General features: G+C 43.4%; 3 non-coding genes across 3 annotated transcripts; 2 read left to right on the top strand and 1 right to left on the bottom strand.

The window, feature by feature from the left end:
• Nucleotides 1–944: 944 nt before the first annotated feature.
• On the top strand, nucleotides 945–1,016 carry TRNAD-GUC. Its single transcript has one exon. It is a non-coding gene; the product is annotated as a tRNA-Asp (tRNA).
• A 141-nt stretch (nucleotides 1,017–1,157) lies between these two features.
• On the bottom strand, nucleotides 1,158–1,229 carry TRNAD-GUC. The gene has a single exon. It is a non-coding gene; the product is annotated as a tRNA-Asp (tRNA).
• A 484-nt stretch (nucleotides 1,230–1,713) lies between these two features.
• TRNAW-CCA lies at nucleotides 1,714–1,785 on the top strand. Its single transcript has one exon. It is a non-coding gene; the product is annotated as a tRNA-Trp (tRNA).
• The last annotated feature ends 6,208 nt before the right edge of the window (nucleotides 1,786–7,993 follow it).

Raw genomic sequence — 7,993 nt, 5'->3', positions numbered from 1 at the left:
AGAAATGCTTAATTTACAGCTCAATTTATATGCTTAATTTACAGTCCACATGTAGACTGCTTTTTGTTCCCTAGCTGTGCTTGTTGGAAAAGGCAAAGCTGGGGTCCTCTTGTCCAAAGAAACACTGGCAATAGCAGAGACCATCAATGGAGAACACCAGTTGTTCCAGTGGCTGGTTTATTATATGGCATTAACTCTTCATCTATCAAGCGGGCAAATTAAATATAGTTTCCTGTCTAATGCCACAGGGATGCACACTTACAACTATGTCGTTGCTGACCGAGTCAGTATCGAGCCACATGGTCAGTGTGTGTCCTTCTGCCTTTTACTCTCAAATCTCAAAGTAACTGGTTTCCATTTCTCTCGTTCCCTTTTTAGGTAGGCAAGAAGCAGGTGCTCGAGGCCCCTTCACCCCAAGGACTGCTGACTCCAGGGCTTCTCAGGTTCCCGTAAAAAGAAACCGTCTGCGTGAACTGGATGTAAAAATACAAACGCAAAGCCATCGGAGCCTCTTTGCTCCGAGCCGCCTGCAGTTTCAAGCGCTGCAGTTCTCACGCAGGTCCCCAGAGCGCTCCGTTGCGGTGCTGGAGAGAAAACAAAAGCTGTGGGTGGCGGCCACACCACCTCCCCCTCCTGCCCTCCCCTCCCCACGCCATCACACCAAACAAACACCAGCCACGTGGGAGCCCTTCTCCGTTCTCTCCCCACCGCTTCCCCGCACCGAACCGACCCCAGGACTGCGACACAGCCCCCCTCCTTTCACCGGGGTCTGCAGCGAAACACGCACCCCCTCGGGCTGCCGCACATTGTACCAGCAAAGCTCTCCCACCCTGCCGCAGCGCCCCCGAACCACGGGAGGGAGGGAGCCAAGTCGGGGCTGCAGCGCGGGCAAACCCCACCCCCGCCATGTCTGCCGCCATACCGGGGGCTGGCTCTCCCGCCGCTCCTCGTTAGTATAGTGGTGAGTATCCCCGCCTGTCACGCGGGAGACCGGGGTTCGATTCCCCGACGGGGAGGGACGCCTTTTGCCGCGCTTTTTGTTTCAACCCGTTCGTATCGCCCCCACCCCCGCGAAGCCGTTGACGCTCGGGCGGCAAAAAGCGCTCGAACTTTGGGGCGGGGCGCGCTTGCCCCAAGGATGGAAAATTTTATGCGGTCTCCCCGTCGGGGAATCGAACCCCGGTCTCCCGCGTGACAGGCGGGGATACTTACCACTATACTAACGAGGAACTACCCGTTTGTAGTATCCTACTGTACAGCTCCTATCCATAAAATACACATAACCCACATATACACCGACCGTACATCCCCGTTTCTCCTCTCCCCCTCGAGCAGGCAATGGCAACGGAAGGGTTTCGCCAGTAGAGCGGGAGGGGCGGTCTCCGGGCAGTGGGAACGGGACCCACGAGCTTTATTACACGGCAGGTGGGTTGCGCAGCGCCGGGAGAGCGGGGGGGGGAAACCTCACTAGTAGGGGCCGGTAGTGGGGGTGCGTTTGGGTTGGGGCACTTAACGTACTTACGTGAGAAGGCGGAAAACGAAGCAGTGGCGGCGGAAAGGGGCTGTCTTAGGGGGGGTGAGGCTGCCATAACGGGTGAGAAGGGACCCCGCCGGCCCCAAAGCCCCCACCGCACCCCCGGATTTGCCCCTCTAGGGGAAGAGAGAGGTCTGTGGTGGGTCAGTTCTAAGACTCGGTGTAATGGGACTCAGCAGGACCTCGTGGCGCAACGGTAGCGCGTCTGACTCCAGATCAGAAGGCTGCGTGTTCGAATCACGTCGGGGTCATCTGTTTTCGTTTTCTTCCCCTTGTTTCGTCATCCGCCCGTTACGGGCTATTTCCCGGAGGAAGCGGACGACCTGAAATGCTGTGGTTTTTTACCTCTAAAACTGAGGGTCTCCTGTTCTCGCTTTAGCCTGAGAGGGAAAGCAGAACTATGAAATGCAGGCTGTCTGAACAGTGTCACAGGCGAGGCACTCCGGGGAGTGAAAGACAAGAAGCGGTTGTTTGGAAAGCACCTGAGTTTGAATTTTCGGCAGCAGCGGTTTGAGGGGAAGCGCTGGGACGAAAGAATGAAAGAACTCAGCTTTCCTTCCTCGCCCTCGGCACCGCAGCTTCGCCCAGCCCAGGGGAGGAGGAGGAGGCCGGGGCACTCGGAGGGGCCCCGGGTTCCTCTGCTGGAAACCAGCGTGTGCGCAGCGAGAGGGGAGTCGTGACGCAGGGTGACTGCTCCATAGACATCCCGTTGGATACAATGGACGTGCCTTTGTTTCTGGTGTCTTGTGTATGCGGGACTTTATGCAATATTGGGCTTAAACACAAAAGGCAGAAACGTGTCAGAGATCGACAGGAAGTTTTACAAAGACAACCGACCGTGTAAAAATTACAAGGAAAAGTCAGAAAGTTGTATAGAAAGAGTTGCTTTAAATTTTAAAAGGGACAGATGCCCAAGATACAGCAAGTGGTTTGGAGGAGCCAAGAGCTCCGGCAGATGCTGTGTCAAGAACCCTAAGGATGAACAAAACCCTGATAGGGAGGGAGAGAAGAGCTGGGGGCCAGGGGACAAACTTCAGGGGGTGATTGTTTTAGGCTGCGGAATAGAAAAATGTTCTCAAGGGTAGCCATCACCACACACTGAGGTGCCAGTGACAGAAAAACACAGAAGGTAACTTCATTTTGCTCTAGGTATGAGATAGTGAGTCCTAGAATTAATAGTGATTTGGATGGACTGGGAAGTTTGATACTTAATGAAATTTAATTAGGAGAGAAAAAAAACAGTTTGTCAAGGATCTGAATTTGAGGGTCAGTGAGAAACATGCCAGAGTTAACATTCTGAGTTTGTAAGAATTTAGAGTTGAACCATGACAGAAAATTAATAAAGAAGTCTAAAAATTTATACTCAGCAAATACATCAAAATATGTGAGGGTTTTTAAGATAATCCTTTGGGGTTTAAAGACTAATATTTGTATCACATATCCTTAAAACCTTCAAAACACAGAAATTCTACATCGATCTTGCTCATGCATCTTGCTCTGTTCCAGTGCCTTGCTTTTATGAAGCGACTCTGTGAAGTTTAACCCTGATGTCTCTTTTGCCGTAACTTAAATCCAGCCCTCGTGCTATTGCACTGGAGAACAGTTTATTCCCTTCCTTTTTATAGCTACGTCTTACATATTTGAAATTCGTTATGCCTCTCCATAGCTGTTCTAGAGTAATACACCCTGTTTGCTGGGCCTCTGATTATTTGTATCACTTGCCTCTGGAGTCTTTCCAAATGAGTTGCATTTTTAAGTGCCCAGAACTGGTTGCAGTATTAGCTGACTCAGATTTTACCAGGTTTGAATAGAAGAGGACTGTCTCCTGTGCTGTGCTGGCTGGACTGCCTTTTATGTGGTTTGCCTTTTTTTTTTTTTTTCCTCTTTTTTTTTTTTTTTTTTTTTATGCATAATCCATTAGATAGATCCTTTTATTTTATTGGATGCATAATCTCTTAGATGCTTCCCTGGTCCCACAACATACCTTGTGTCTCTGCTTTACCACCTGTCAGAGAGCTGCATGTAAGAAGTGGTGGCAATCTGCATTCCTGTACTGCTGCCAAAGCAGGTGCACTGCTCAAAGAACTCTGGATTGTGGCCAGACAATGTCTCTGGTTTGCAGTAGGAGGTTCATCTAATGTCAGTATGGAAGATCTGTTAATAGAAGTCGAAGTTTTCAGTGTGGTTTCACACTGTACCTAACGTACTGCAAGTGCAGAGTATCAGGACTTGGTCTGTTTTGCTTTGCCCTGTCCATCACTGCCCGTGCGTTTCCCCTGTTGCACTTGGCTCACATCTTGCCATTGTGCAGCAGCAGCTGCTGGCTCAGCATGCGGACCTGGCAACACAACAGCTAGATCCAACACAAGGAAAGCATGCCAGGCCTGGGATAGCATAGGGAGAAGGATTATCCCTTTCAACAACAGCCACGAACGATTTGCTTGATTTTTTTTTTTGTCAGGTCTTCTTTGGAAGGAAGGCCTACTGTCCCCAGATCAAAACATCTAGTGATGTTTCAAAATAAAGTGAAAGAATAAAATGTGCCTGAGCTATGTGTAAACTCACCTTCTCAGTTTCCTATCACTAAAATGGGGATACTTATTCTCTTTAATCTCACAGATGTTTTGTTGAATTGACTCCACTAATTCTGAGGTACTCGTGTTCTGGCAGGTGTTTTTTTCTCACCAGTGTGTCTATAGTACATGTGCTTCTCTGCTTTTCTCCCTTTCTGACTTTCTATTACTTCATTTTGTAACCTGACTGATCTCTTAATGCCAAGGATTTTTTCTTATTAAATTTTTACTAGCTAAATATGGACAGTAACTTAAATCCACATGAGATTCAAAAATCTTGAAGTTGAATAATAGTTTACATATTGTAAATATAGCTTCTGCACTATCTCCATATATAAAAATAGATATCCAAGTAATGTTTGTTTGGAAATGATTTGGAAACCTCCCACCTGCTTACCAGCCAGACGCAGCAGCATTGCCCAGCAGATGCTGATGAGCAGGCAGGCACCTGGCTGTCTCCTGGTAAAACAACATCCACTGGCAAATTCAACAGGAGACACAACTTTTTCTGTAAGAGAAATGTCCTCCATTATAGTAATGCATGCTATTTCTTATCACTTTGCCAATTCTGCTAGGATTATGCTTAAAATAGGCATTTCTGTTAAGAAAGCTGGAGTTATTAAAAAGCCATCTAATTTTTCTAAATCAAGAATATGGATAAGAAATTAATTATTCTAGAAAATATAGTAATGTGCCATAATGATCTGGAAACTGCTTATTTTATTTCTAGTCATACTTTCCATTTTCTGTTGCCTTTCTCAGAGGGAGTATTATTTTCATTGTGAAACTCGTTGTGCTCCAAGACTAAATGAATATTCCATACAGATTTTTTACATTTCCTTTTACTGGGAAAATTTCCATATCAGTGCAATCTAAGAACAAGAACACTTCCTTAAATGCCTTTGCCACGAATGGATTTACAGCCTTCACAATTTTATTACGCATTATGAGGCAAATGTTACATGTGAATGCAGATTATACATCTATACTTCATTACATATTAAACTTCATCCAAACTTCCACTGAGCTTAGAATATTTTTTTAACACACATTTAGAAAATTAAGGTTTTTTTCAGTGTAGAGCAATGTAACCTATGTGTTTTATTTTTATGGGTGTCGTTAGAAGTTAGGAATCATAAACTCAGGGAAACTCAAAACTAGAAATCTAAGATAATGTAGAAGGTACTCACTTGTTTTCTTGTCAAAAAAGACTGTGTGACTGAAAATCTTTCTCATGCTTAAGGAAAGCCAACAAATTCCAGACAGTTGGGAGGGTCCTACAAAGGAAAAATTCTGGCTTCTGCTTCCAGTATATTTCACATTTTTAAGCAAACTTACAACAGTTTTTCAACCACAGAAAATGGCCATGGTAACAGACCATTTGCACTTTTTTTAGTTAACATCCTTTATGTCACCATTTATACTAACAAGTTAAATGTGTCTACCTGTTACTCAGGTAGAGGGAGGTGTCAGATGTTTCTGTCTTTGAAAACAATAATTTGCTGTGAGGGATAAACATTTGAGTACTGCAATGTTTTACAAAAGGCACAGCAAAACAATTTTATACTCCAGCCTTTATGATGCAAATGGTTTCAATAGGCATATAGACCACATCGTGGTTGATATTTCCCCCCCCCACCCGTAAAAACATTAGAAAGATCTTTTGAGCTTGTTCATAATGAACTCTCTCCCCTTTGACTGCCATGTTTGGCTGCAAAGTGCAGGTGTCTTCCCTTAAAAAAATGAAGGTGTAGATCTTCAGCAGCATTTAGGATCTAACTGTGGTGGTAGTTTTAGATTCCAGTATTAATTATTATGTAGTGCATATGCTGACTCTTTCTCATGTTACTATCCCTGACTTTACCTTGCCTGGAGAATGCCTGTTCCAAGAAGCAACAAAGAAAACAATAGAGGCAGGGAACAAAGGAGTGCCAAGAAGTTCTTTGTTTGTTTTGTTGTTTGGTTGTGGGGATTTTGTTGTTTGTTTGGTTTTTTGTTTGTTTGTTTGTTTTTTTATTGTCTTCCCAAAGAAGTCTACTGCTCTGAAACAGAGTGACACAAATGTGTTATATGATGTTTTTTTAGCTTTTGTCACTTTGGAGATAGCTAGAAGTAAACCAACAAGAGCTCTGTGGCCAGGAAAAGAGTGTTGTCATCATAAAATGTATTGCACAACATAATTCACAAAAGATAATACCTCTTTCTATAGTTATTATATGTATTTTTCCTATAGTTATTTATAAAGAAATACATCTCAAAACATAAATGGAATATAAATATGAATTGTAAATAATGTTAATATGAGGCTAAGGCTCCACAGTCCCCATATTGGATTTTGAACAATTAGTAAAAATGTACAGTGCTGAGTTTTTGCTCTGATTATGCTTCTATGCCAGTTCTACCTGACAGCAAAAAGACAAAAAATACAGATCCAACATGAAGCCAGTTAACCCAACCATTTGTTATGACCAAAGCTGCACCATGAGCGTAACTTCATAGGGGTTTACTATTTCATACCATCTCGCTGTTGCATTTTTTAGGTATTTTTTTACTGCCAGTGTACTTCGGTTGAAAGATATAAACTGTCTTAAACTCAGCAGTTCTCATTCCTTTCACTCCTAAGGGCCACTAGCAAGAACAGTGAATGCCAACTGTGTTGCATATTCCAAACACTACAATGAATAGCAAATGGCAGCTGCTCTCCTTTAAGAAGCAGCATCGGAAAACAAGTTTCAGGCCTACAGTATAGCACCAGGACTGTCCCTGGGGCTGTGAGATGGTGTCTGCGACCAATTTTTTAGAGTGCATTTCCACTGTTAACTTTGGGTAAAATTTCCTAGACCCAGTTCCCCCTTGCACTGCTTTAAAACATGTTTTACTTGATTCAAATGGAGACTGTTATTTTTTACCTTGGTATGATACCTGAAGGTTCTCTGCTGCTGCCTTTCTGATCCACTCTCCCTGTCCACAACTCGTTTCACATTTGAATAAGATGCAAATTCTTAAAGGTGGGGGAAGGATCTATTTTCCAAGGCACCTAGAGGCTTTTCAAGGTGAAACATACTATCTATGCTTTAAATTATTACTATCAAATTTGGAGAGGAATTACATTTCTTTTCAGTATTTCCAAAACACTTCTCATGTAATATCCACATTCCAGGAAAAAACTTTGGGTAAGATATGCTGAAAAAATAAGTAGAACCATCTAATTTGTTCTGTTCAGGCTTATAAGTAAGTGACAGTAGTCAGTCCACATTGGTATATGAATATTTGCTTTGTATGCGTAGGCTGTCATTGGAAGGAAGATGTTCCCACCCACCACTTGGCTTCATTGTCTAACAAACTGAAGAGCTAAATTATATATCACATCAATAACCAAATACTTTCAAATATAAATGATAATGAATCGCAGATGATGGCCACCTCATTCCACTACTTGCACTACAAGGTAGATTAAATTCTGCAAGTTAAGCTTCTCCCTTGTATTAATGACTTTGTTACACCATATCAGTTCCTCAGTTGGGAGCATCAGGCTTCTCGTGGATGGATCCTTGATTTGCCTGGAAATTAACTTCCACAAAAATAACCCTCAGCACCTTCACCTGGCTGATCCTGTGGTAAATGGCTAGGTAAACAGGAATGACAGCTACTGTATTTAGATGGAGCAAACACTGAGACGAAATCCCTTCACTCAACAATTTAAAACTTCCTTTAGAACATAAAGAGGACTTGGTGCAAGCACTAAAAATCCTGTTTCGTGTCCGTGACTGATGGGCAAATTAAAATCTTCACATTTCAATTCTTACCGGTGGTACGGTAACACAGTTCTCAAGAGCATAGGATGTATAGTTAGATCTAAATTGTAAACTGTTCCTATCATAAAACA

Source organism: Calypte anna, chromosome 1, assembly GCF_003957555.1.
Source record: "Calypte anna isolate BGI_N300 chromosome 1, bCalAnn1_v1.p, whole genome shotgun sequence".
Lineage (NCBI taxonomy): Eukaryota > Metazoa > Chordata > Aves > Apodiformes > Trochilidae > Calypte > Calypte anna.
The sequence above is the reverse complement of the archived record's forward strand: the minus strand, read 5'-3'. Positions and strand labels throughout refer to the sequence as shown.